The following is a 12,717-nucleotide window of genomic DNA, read 5'->3' on the forward strand; positions in this document are numbered from 1 at the left end:
GCAGCGTTTTCAGCTGAAAAGTGACACACGCAGGCTGGGTGCGGTGGCTCATGCCTGTAATCCCAGCACTTTGGGAGGCAAAGGCGGGCAGATCACCTGAGGTCAGGAGTTCGAGACCAGCCTGGCCAACATGGCGAAACCCCATCTCTACCAAAAATACAAAAATTAGCCGGGCGTGGTGGCGGGCGCCCGTAACTCCAGCTACTCGGGGGGCTGCGGCAGGAGAATCGCTTGAACCCAGGAGGCGGAGGTTGTAGTGAGCCGAGATTGCGCCACTGTACTCCAGCCTGGGTGACAAGAGCAAAACTCTGTCTAAAAAAAAAAATAATAATAAAGAAATAAAAAAGAAAAGTGACTCACGCAGATGTGTTATCTTACATCATCATGGCAGCATGAGAGAAGCTCCCTTGGAAGCAGTCTCCCATGGATGCCAAACTCTAGGACCCGAAGTCTAGCATACCACTGGATAGACACAGAAGACTCAAGAAGGACCCAGGATCTTCTCTGTGCCATGAAAGTCATCCATTTCTTCCCATGCATCAGCCTCCAACCCCCTTTCGGGTGTAACCTGTTATAGCTGTGACTCACCTATTTGGAAGTCACTTAACCAATAACCTCAACTATCCAAAATCTAGCTACTATCCTAGAAGTAAGCAAACAAACAAAAGCACCTGGTGGCCACAATTCATGCCCCCAAAATTGTGTTGTATAGGGTATGTGCTTGACACCCACAGGAACACCTAAGCCATCACTTAGGCTTGGCCAACTCTGGTTAAGAGCAGACGCTAGAGTCCTCCCAGCTCTGGTACCTCCTACATGTGTGGCCTTGGTCCTCAGTTTTCTCATAGGTGAAATGGGGGCAATAATTGTAGCTACCTCAGAGTGTGACTGTGAAGATGAAAGGACATGACACACTTAGCACAGTACCCAACACCATGAAGTCATAGCCAAAGGAGAAAAGGACGAGGAGAAGGATGAAAGAGAAAGAAGCACGAATGTACAAAAAGACACAGGGTACGAAAGAGAATGGCAGTCCAGAACCATTTGATGAAAATTTCAAGAAATTATTCAATCATATCCGACGAGCCACATTTACAAATGAAAGCAACATACTTTTACAAAGATGTATTTTAAAACAGAATACATTGAAAAGTTCTGATACTTTGAGTGGAGAGCTACTAGAAAAATTAACGTATGAAAGCTATGAGAACAACATAATTCTATGTGAACCTGTGTATCGCTAACACATACCCCAAATCTGTAAAAAATACATTGTATTTAACAGAATCTAAGATGCCATCAATTGTAAGATGCACCATTATTTTGTGTGGCAATAAGAAAGAAATGGTGTTGCCTATTATAATTGGAAGATGCTGTAAACGGTAACATGCACCTTGTTTTCAGTGTTGCCAAAATGTGAAAATATGTACATCTTCAAATGGATGAAATATCCTACTATGTAATACATGTTTGCTATGGAAAGGTATCATCTTCCCTTTGGGCAGAAGTCAGATGTACTCTTTCCTTTCTCTCCTCCCACCCCACTTATATCAGGCTCAAAAATCAAATTAAACATCTCTCCCTTGACTTGCTAAGGATCACTCTATCTTGTTCTTCCAGGAGCTTTCTCTGTTTTTTAAATTTTATTTTATTTTATTTTTTTTTGAGATGGAGTCTCGCTCTGTGGCCTGGGCTGGAGTGCAGTGGCCCGATCTCAGCTCACTGCAAGCTCCGCCTCCCGGGTTCACGCCATTCTCCTGCCTCAGCCTCCCGAGCAGCTGGGACTACAGGCGCCCGCCACCTCGCCCGGCTAGTTTTTTGTATTTTTTTTTTAGTAGAGACGGGGTTTCACCGTGTTAGCCAGGATGGTCTCGATCTCCTGACTTCGTGATCTGCCCGCCTCGGCCTCCCAAAGTGTTTTTGTTTTTTTTAAAGACAGGGTCTCACTCTGTCGCCCAGGCTGGAATGCAGTGACACAATCATAGCTCACTGCAGCCTTGAATTCCTGGCCTCAAAGCCTTGGCTTCCCAAAGTGCTGGGATTACAGGCATGAACCATGACGCCTGGCCAGCTTTCTTTCTTAATACATTGGTTCAGGCTTTTAGCTCACCAGCTGAGGCCAAACAGGTGTTCTGGTTCTCAGGGGTCCCACGGGGCCAGCCAGCTCAGTCCTTTGGGATGAGCGTCTTTGAAGAAAGGCCAAGTCCCCATAGCTTGAGTGCTCAGCGGAACCCAAGCTGGGGCTTCCAAACTCTAGGCTACCCAGGCAAAAAGGCTCCTGGCTCTCCTCCTCTCCCACTCCTCAGCCAGCAGGCCCCTGATGGATGACTAACACAGGGGTATGAAGCAGCTTGCACCCCGGCCTTCTCATCCTCATGCCAACATCAACCCCAAATGCTCTTGTCACCCAGTGCCACCAGTTAGCATCCAACCTATTCTTCTTTTTTTGTTTGCTTGTTTTTTGTTTGTTTGTTTGTCTTGTTTGTCTATTTGTTTGAGACAGGGTCTCTCTGTGTCTTCAGGCTATAGTGCAGTGAAGCAATCATAGCTCACTGCAGCCTCGAACTCCAGGGCTCAAGCAATCCTCCCACTTAAGCTTCCCAAGTAGCTGGGGCAACCTGTTATTCTTGAGGGCAACAATAAACAGTGAACAGGAGGGAGGAAAGGCAAGCAGGGAGGCAGAGACTGTCTGCTTCTACTGCAGCCTGAGGAGGGAAGATAATGAATCATCCGTTTCCTAAGCTAGAAATGAAAGGAGGGAGGTTCTTAAAACCCCAGTGAGGCTCAGCACACAAAGACCCCAAGCCTTCCTGCCCCCACAGTCCTGGCTTGTGGGGCTTCAAAAAGCAGGGGAGGGAGCCCTGAAGCAGGAAGGCAGCTCCACCATCCAAAACTGTCTTCTTTGTCTTCCATGGATCCCCTGGTGAAGACCCACACCACTGCAGCCACACCGAGGAAACATGGAATCCAGCGTTCTACAAACATCCACAGAGTATCTCCCACATGCAGCCATTCTCATCATATACACCTCACTTAATTTTCCACACTGGGCCGGGCACAGAGGCTCATGCCTATAATTAATCCCAGCACTTTGGAAGGCCAAGGTAGACAGATTGCTTGAGCTTAAGGAATTTGAAACCAGCCTGAGCAACACGGCAAAACCCTGCCTCTACAAAAAAATACAAAAATTAGCTGGGCATGGTGGTGCTGACCTATAATCCCAGCTACTTGGGAGGCGGAGGTAGAGGATTGCTTGAGCCTGGAGTTTAAGGCTGCAGTGAGCCATGATCATGCCACTGCACTCCAGCCTGAGTGACAGAGCAAGACCCTATGTCAATAATAATAATAATAATAATAATAATAATAATAATAATTCCACACAGCTCTATGGGTCAATATGAGAGCCCATTTTACAGATAAGGAGACTGAGGCTGGGTTGGGGGACAGTGTGATGCTGCAGGTCACACAGCTGGATCTGGTTGGAACTTGGATCTCTTTTCCACATCATGCATGGTTCCCAAGCAATGGCTTCAACATCATCACTTAAGGAGCTCATTAAAATTTTTGAAAAATACAGATTCCAGATCCCATCCCTGGAAAGCCATGTTGTAGGACTGGTTCCAAGAGAGCCCAACCTGCAGTCAGCTCTGGGAGCCAGTGCCTTACAGGTGGTCCTGAGGGCAGGAAGGAAAGTGTGGGGTGGATGAGAAGACACGGAAGGAAAAGAGGGTGTCAGTCCAGAGAGGACTTTGGAGGCAGGCTTGGCCTACTTTTAGCCCTCATTCTGCCTAACCCCACTCCTCCTCTCTACTCGGAGTCTTGTTAACTCGCTTTATACCACATCCTGCTGCTTTAATCTCGCCTTCCTTTTCCTTCTGAACAATCTCCTTCCTCTTACTGACCTGAACTTTTTGTGTATTTACCCCAGGCCGGGATGGGCCAGCACGCGCACACGCGCGTGCATGCACACACACACAGTCACGCGGGGATGCCCAGTGTGTAAACACAGAACCTCTGAGAGCAGAAAGCGTGCAGTTCCCTAGGACAGCAGCCGCGTCTGGGGCCAACGCGGGCTAACTAGCAGGCTGAGTGAGGCTCGACGGAGGGCGCCTTACGCGGGCATTTCCATGACTCCCAGGTTCTGACGGCACAGGAGCCCTGATGCCCACGCTCACGGACAGTTCCCCGCCGGGGTAGACAGGGTCCCTGACCCCACGACACAGGGCGACCTGTGGTGGAGGGAGGAGGCTGAGGACACAGCTGCACAGAGGCGCCCAGCAGAGGTTACCCGGATAACGATGAGTGGTCCCCGCGCCGCCCCTTAAGTCTCTGTGGTTATCTGGAGTGCAGGTTTGCAGACCTGCTGCCCCCGCGGTGGGCCCGGTCCACGGGGCCGGAAGACAGCAGGATCTGTCCAGCCCCCGGGCTGCGGCGGCTGTTCGCGGAGCCCACTCTCCCCGACTGTCCCCAGCTTGCTCCAGGTCTGCCTGGAGTTCCCACGCGTGCTCTCCGCACCCACCCTGGCTGCCCAGTCACACACCTGCAGTCCCTGCCGGGCGTCGAGCCCCTCTCCAGCGGCGACTCCCTACGATTCGCGTGACCGTCGGGACCACCGCGCCCCAGCTGGAGCCGCCCGGCGAGCCGCAGCATCTGCCCAGCCTGGGCTCCTCCGGAGGGCGGTGGGCGGGGCGGGGCCGGGGCGGGGCCTGTCGGGGGCGGGGCCTGGTGGGCGGGGCTGACCGCGGAGCCGGCCTCTCCAGCCACCTGGTGGCGGGGCCGCGTCAGCCAGGTGCGCGCCCGGCCCCCGCATCCTCTGGGTCACGCCCGTGAGTCCGCAGAGCGTCTGAGAAGCAGCCCTGGCTCTGACCCGCCAGCCCTCGGAAGCAGACCCTGGCCGGTACACGGCCGTGGCGCCAGCGCGGAGCACCAGAGACCCCCTAGGAGTAAGGGGAGGTTAGGCCCCCGCGTCAGAAGCGCGGCTTTGGCCGGGCAGGAGGGCTGAGCGGAGCCGTGTGCAGGTCTGGGGTGGGGGCTTCGGGGGAAAGACCAGAAAGAGGAAGCTCCGACGAGCTGCTTCCTTCTCTCACTACGACCCACTTCCTCTTCCTACTTCTATTTTCTTTTTTTTTTTTTCTTTCTTTTTCTTTTCTTCTTTTTTTTTTTTTTTTTTTTTTTTTGAGACGGAGTCTCGCTCTGTCGCCCAGGCTGGAGTGCAGTGGCACGATCTTGGCTCACCGCAACCTCCGCCTCCCGGGTTCAAGCAATGCTCCTGCCTCAGCCTCCTGAGCAGCTGGGATTACAGGCGCGCGCCACCACGCCCAATTTTTTGTGTTTTTACTAGAGACGAGGTGTCACCATGTTGGCCAGTATGGTGTCAATCTCTTGACCTCGTGATCTGCCCGCCTCGGCCTCCCAAAGTTCTGGGATTACAGGCGTGGGCCACCGCGCCCGGCCCCTACTTCCATTTTCTTTGAGTGCCGTTAACCCTTAAAATGCCTGCATTCCTGCTGTGCAGACGAGCACCTTGACCCGCATCCTCCTGCAGGAACCTTCATAGAAATGCCAGCCAGTCTTGGAGTTCAGCACTGCTGCTCCAGCCTCTGGCTGGACTTCCTGCCCTCCCTGGCCGGCACCAGGGCTACTGTCACCTGAGTGGTTTCCCCAGCCCCTGGGGAAGGGAGTGGGGGTGTGCCGGAGTTCCTGCCTCCTGGGTCAAGGACCTCTTCTTGCCTCCCCTTTTTCTTTCCCAGACGACGTTGCAGATGATGCTCTACCAAGAGTTGGAAGGACTCCTCAGGGAATCCCACAAGACTCTGCGCTTCCTATGCCTCCTTTCCCTCGTTTACAAAATAGGGATAAGAAGGTTGGCTGCTCCTTGGACAGCCCTCGCAATGGAAGAGTAGCACTTCATTTGAGGGTTAACAAAGGGCAACGCCGAAATCTCCACTTCCACTATTGAATGGAACTCTGTGTCGTAATATCTGTTAGAGGCGTGCAAACTCGGCCACAAGGTCATGGTCATACGTTATTGTTGGCCAAAAGCCGCAACCCTACCTGAGGCTTTGAGAAATACGAACACCAATGACTTTTGTTTTCCTGACTCCCGAAATACCAAGAAAAAGCAACTTCCCCAAATGGACAGAAACAGAAAGTACCCTTGGTTGAACACAGAGGCCTGGTTCCAGCCATCGTTAGAAGTGGGAAGGAACTCAGACCCCGTCTCCTACCTCATCCCCCACCCCTACCTAACACATCACCCTTTCACAGAGAAGGAACCAGAGACACCAAGGGCTGAGAGAGGACTTGATAAGGATTCTAGTGTCCTGTCTCCCCTGTCCCCACCTTTTCCACCACAAAAATATGGACATTGGAGGAAGAGGGGAAGACTGAAGGTACACACCGTGCAAAGGAAGAAAATGGCAGAACTGCTCTGGAATCAGGAATTCAGGAGCAAGAATGACACAGTGTGTGCCAGATGGAAATGTTGGATTAGGAGAGCACTTGGAAAGGCAAATAATCTGTCAGAGAAATTATGGGATGCCTGGCTTCTGAAAATGGAGGAAAACTGCAAAAGAGAGGTTCATTGGTGCTTACTCCCAGGGTGCTGAGCATCCCAGGAAGCTAACTTGCTCCCATCCTACATCCCCTCAGAAGTAGGCATTCACCTCTCCACCTGCAGCTGTGACCCAGATATGGAGCCTCATGTTATGCCACCCCGTCAACACTGAGTTCTGTCAGATCTGATCAGCACCTGACACCTATCCATCCTCCATTTCCCACCTCCCCAAAGCTGCTTGAAAGACTCTGAAAGGTACCTCTGTCACTCATTAAGTATCTGATTATGTACCTCTTTCTACAACTCCTTTGTTGCTTTGTTTTAAAATCTATGGCTCTTTGAAATCACTCTCTTTCCTTTCACTGCCTAACGTTTTCAAAGAGGAGTCTAACCCTGTCTCTACTTCCTCATCTTACATGTATTCCTCAATTCTCTGAACAGAGACCACCAGGGAAACCCCAAATGTCAACTCCAATGGTTTCATTTTCTTACCTCACTACAGCATTTGGCACCACTCCTTCTCGAAAATCCCCTCCTTGGCTTCTCCTCTGCCTCTCACCATGATTCCTGTTTTCTTCTTCTGGCTTCATTTCTTCATCATCCCTTAAACATTACAATGTTTGAGGTTTCAGATGAGGCTACTTCTCCTCTCCCTGGGCAATCTTATCCATTCCCATCATACTGATCCCTCCCAAAGTATCGCCCAGACTTCTCTCTTGAGCTCCAGATCTGTAATTCCAAGTGTTTTCTGTACATCCATGTCTAGATAATCCATCCAAAAGCATTTTAATTACTCCATGCCCTAAAATAAATTCCTCATCTTCTCCCAACTCCTTCTCCCGCCTTCCCTATCTCAGTTGACATCACCAATGGATAGTAAGGTGTCTAGTAACTTATAGCCAGAATATATAAAGAACTCCCACAACTCAAAAGTAGTAAAGACAAAGAATCCAATTTTAAAATGGGCAAAAGACTTGAACAGACACTTCAACATGAAAAGATATGCGAATGACCAATAAACACATGAAAAGGTGCCTAACATGATGAGTCTTTGGGAAAAATGCAAATTTAAACCATGAGTTGCCACTTTACAGTCATGAGAATAGCTCAAATTCATACTGAAAACACCAAATGTTGGTGAGGATGTGGAGCAAACCGAAACACTCATACATTGCTTGTAGGAGTGTAACATGGCACAACAAGTTTGGGAAACTGATTGGCAGGATCTAATAAAGTTAATATACATCTACCTGTGACCCAGAAATGCCACTCCTAGGTATATATCCAAGATAAATGAATGTATATATCCCCCCAGAAACATATATATGAATGATTATAGCAACTTTATTTATAATAGCCCCAAACCGGAAACACCCCAAATGTCATTAATAGTAGAATGCATTTTTTTGTTAAATTGTGGGATATTCATACACTGAAATGCTACTCAGTAGCAAAAAAATAAATAAATGACTGATGCATGTGTCAACATACGTGGATCTCGCAAAAATTATGCTGAGCAAAAGAAGCCAGACACAAAAGAAAATATAGTGCATGATTCCATTTATATGAAGTTCAAGAACCAGTAACTAACTTACAGTGATAGGAGTCAGAATGATGGTTATCTTGGGGGAAGGGAACAATTTAACCAGAAAGGGGACATGAGTGAAATTTCTGGGGTGGTATTTTCATCTTGATGGTTGTTAAACGGTGTGTGCATATGAACATGTTAGTGAGATGTTCACTTAAAAGTTACATATTCTGCTCTTTGTAAATTATATCCCAGTACATAAAATATGTGAGAAAAGAAAATCCACGTTGGTCTTCCTGTCACCCAGTGCAGTGGCATGATCAGTACTCACTGCAGCCTCAAACTCCTGGGGTTCAAGCCATCCTCCTGCCTCAGGTATGCCTAGCTAATTATTATCATCATTATTATTATTGTTATTATTATTATTTGGTCGATATGGAGTCTTGCTATGTTGCCCAGGCAGGTCTCAAACTCCTGGGCTTAAACATCCTCCCACTGGCTGGGTGCGGTGGCGCAAGCCTGTAATCCCAGCACTTTGGGAGGCCGAGACGGGCGGATCATGAGGTCAGGAGATCGAGACCATTCTGGCTAACATGGTGAAACTCCGTCTCTACTAAAAAAAATATATATAAAAAAACGAGCTGGGCATGGTGGCGGGTGCCTGTAGTCCCAGGCTACTCCAGAAGCTGAGGCAGGAGAATGGCATGGACCTGGGAGGCAGAGCTTGCAGTGAGCTGAGATCCGGCCACTGCACTCCAGCCTGGGCAACAGAGCGAGACTCCGTCTCAAAAAAAAAAAAAAAAAAAAAAAAAAAAAAATTTGTTACTGTTCATGTTCAGTTTTGGATTCCCATAACATCCTGATTGATGTAAACTTACTATTTTGGGGTGAGACGGGGATATGTGTAGCATTATCATGTCCTCAAAGTAAGAACTATACAAACAGCATACTCAGAGAATTGTTATTTCTCCCATCCCTTCTATCCTCACCCCCAATCTCCCATTCTTTCCAGACTATCCCTACCTATCCACTGTAGCTAAACCAATCTCATCAGTTTCTTGTTTATCCTTCCTATACTTGTTTTTCTACACATGACAAGATACATGCATATTTCTTATTTCTCTTTCTTTTTACATGAAAGGTTAGCACACTATATTTTTCATGGTAGTATTTTTTAAAAGCATGGTAGAATTCTGTCCTTTAAATTTGATAGAAGTCACCTATGTAACTACCAGACATGGACTTTCAAGAGAGATATTGTTTGATAATTTATACAATTCCATGGTTATTAGTCCAGTCAGGGTATATCTCTTCTTAGGTCAATTTTTGGTAATTTATATCTTACCAGGAAAGTTAAGATATTGAGTAGAAGATGCAAATCTTTCTTTAGTTCAGAGAAAATTTCTTCTGCCATGTATTTTATTTTCTCTTCTTTCTCCTTGTGGAATTACTGTTATACACATATTAAACTTCTATAGTCTAGCTACCACAGACCATCTTTTCTCTTCTGAATTCTAGGATAAATTTTCAAACTTGTGTTCTGGGTCACACATTCAGCTTTCTTCGGTTCCCAATCTTCTGTTCATTGTTTCCACTGAGGTTTAAATTTAGCAAGCTAAAAATGTTTCCTAATTTCGGTCTGTAATTTCTTAATGATTTTTTGTAATTTCAGTTTGTAATTCTTAATCCACTACACTTGCAATTACAATATCCTCCCAAATATTATTAAAAACATAAAGAGAAATATGTCTAAAATTTTTTTCCTCTTCTTCTTGTGGAAATTTCATTTCAAAGGAAACTAATTTTCTCTTATCATGTTCCTTTCTGTTGAAAGTCTGAATCTTTTTGTGTTTTCATATGATTGGTTTTTCTCTCTTTGCTTATTTTTACCAGGAAGGAGTCTATATTTATTCTGGAATAGAATTTGAGGTGGTTCTGCTGATTATTATGAATCGTCAGTAAGCATTCAGTCAAATAAATAAGTGGAGAGAGGTATTTTAAGCAGAGGGGAGAGAGAGAGAAAGGGCATGAAGATATAAAAGCCCAATGTCAGCCAGGCACAGTGGCTTGCACCTGTAATCCCAGCACTTTGGGTGGCTGAGGTGGGCGGATCACAAGGTCAGGAGACTGAGACCATCCTGGCCAACATGGTGAAAACTCCGTCTCTACTAAAATACAAAAATTATCTGGGTATGGTGGTACTTCCCTGTAATCCCAGCTATTTGGAAAGCTGAGGCAGGAGAATTGCTTGAACCAGGGAGTTGGAGGTTGCAGTAAGCCGAGATCATGCCACTGCTCTCCAGCCTGGCAACAGAGCTCCATTTAAAAAAAAAAAAAAAAAAAGTGTGTAGTACCTCGCCCCTTGCTCTCTCTTGCTCCTGCTCTGGCCATGTGACATTCAAGCCCCAACTTTGCCTTCCACCATGATTGTGAGCTTCCAGAGGCCTCCCCTGAAGCAGAAGCCACTATGCTTCCTACAGAGCCTGCAAAACCTTGAGCTGATTAAACCTCTTTTCTTTATAAAAATTACCCAGTCTCTATAGCAATATGAGAACAGACTAATACAAAGGCTAAAGATGGAAAAAAAAAAATCACAACTTCTACCACATTGTGTTGGTATTGCTGCTTAAGGGGTCTGTTCTCTGATGACCAAATCTATTTCTCACAGGTATATGGGTTAGAAATTCTGAAAACTCTTTTATATATATGTGAAGATTGAACAAATAAGTAAATATATTGTGAATAATGAGAGCCAAGTTTTCAGTGTTGAGGAAGGAAAGTTACAAATAAGGAAAGGTAGAAGGCTAGAATGAATGTTGTGCCATTAGATGAGAAGATATCAGTATATACTCACGTGTATACCCATGAAGGTATCAGTATATACTCTTGGTTTTTAATAGTTAGATAAATATATAGATAAATATATAAAGAGATATAGATGTATGTATATTTTCCCAGCTCTGATAATGGAGCCTAGAGGTAATGATATCCCACTAAGTAACGAGCACACCTAGCTTCCAGATCTTGGTTTCTAAATATCATTCTCCAATAAAAGGAACCAGGGCTCCTTAGAGGAATGTCTGATTGAAGGGCCATGACAGGGAAAGAACAAGATGAATCTAGAACATCTTGTGGTACTAGAAAATAATAAAGTGCTCAAAAAATGTTTAATATTTGTCAAAAGAATGCAATAACCAACTTGAAGGGGCTCCCAGTGACCAAATCCAGAACAAGCTGAGTAACACAATAATGACAGTTATGGGTTATAGCGTATAGAATAAAATAAGTATCCAAGAGTCCATATGACATTTAAAAAATTGGATAAATACATGGGGGAGAATTGACAACCCTTTCTTACAGTGGAATGCCAGTGAATACATGCAGAAGGAAGATGGAAGCAGAAAATCACCATTTGGTAACATCACAATAATAATTTTTGCAGGTAAGAATCATCAACAGGCTGGGCACAGTGGCTCACACCTGTATTCCCAGCACTTAGGGAGGCCAAGGCGGGTGGATCACCTAAGGTCAGGAAGTTTGAGACCAGCCTGCCCAACATGGTGAAACCCCGTCTCTACTAAAAACACAAAAATTAGCTGGGTGTGGGTGGCACGTGCCTGAAATCCCAGCAACTCGGGAGACTGAGGCAGGAGAATCTCTTGAACCTGGAAGCAGAGGTTTGCAGTGAGCCAGCTACGCCATTGCACTCCAGCCTGGGTGACGGAGCAAGACTCTTTAAAAAAAAAAACAGATACTAAATGCAGTGAGCAAAAATATGATGATAATGGTGCTGTGGTCTGAATGTGTCCCCCCAAATATTCATACATTGAAGCCTAACCCCCAAGGTGATGGTATTAGAAGGTGTGGCATTTGGGGAGGTGATTAGGTCTAGGTGATGAGGCGCCATTTTTTGTAAATCCAAAATTATTTCAAAATACAGACTAAAAAAGCAAAACTTAAAAGTTGCCAATCTTACAAACTTTGGAGAAACTTCCCATTTTGTTTAACCTGATACTGAAACTCCAAAAGAAAAACTACAGGTGAATTCCTCTCTATGATACAGATACAAATCTGAAATAGAGTAAGTGCAAGTTTGACTGGGCACGGTGGCTCATGCCTGTAATTCCTATGCTCCTATGAAAAGAGGCCTAAGGGGCCAGGCACAGTGGCTCTTGCCTGTAATTCCAGCACTTTGGGAGGCCAAGGCAGTTGGATCACAGGGTCAGGAGATTGAGACCATCCTGACCAACATGGTGAAACCCCATCCTGACTAAAATACAAAAAATTAGCCAGGTGTGGTGGCACGTGCCTGTAGTCCCAGCAACTCGGGAGGCTGAGTAGGGGGAATCGCTTGAACCTGGGAGGCAGAGGTTGCAGTGAGTCAAGATCGTGCCACTGCACTCCAGCCTGGGCAACAGAGCAGGACTCCATCTCAAAAAAAAAAAGAGGCCTAGGGGAACTGCCCCTTGCCGTGTGTTGCACTACGTGAGGACACAGTCAGAGGTGCTGCCTAAGAGGAACGGGCCCTCACTAGACATCAAATCTGCCAGCACGTTGATCTTGGACTTCCCAGTTTCCAGAACTGTAAGAAATAAATGTTTGTTGTTGATAAGCCACCCAGTGTATGGGACTA

Source organism: Rhinopithecus roxellana, chromosome 19 (genome assembly GCF_007565055.1).
Source record: "Rhinopithecus roxellana isolate Shanxi Qingling chromosome 19, ASM756505v1, whole genome shotgun sequence".
Taxonomy (NCBI): domain Eukaryota; kingdom Metazoa; phylum Chordata; class Mammalia; order Primates; family Cercopithecidae; genus Rhinopithecus; species Rhinopithecus roxellana.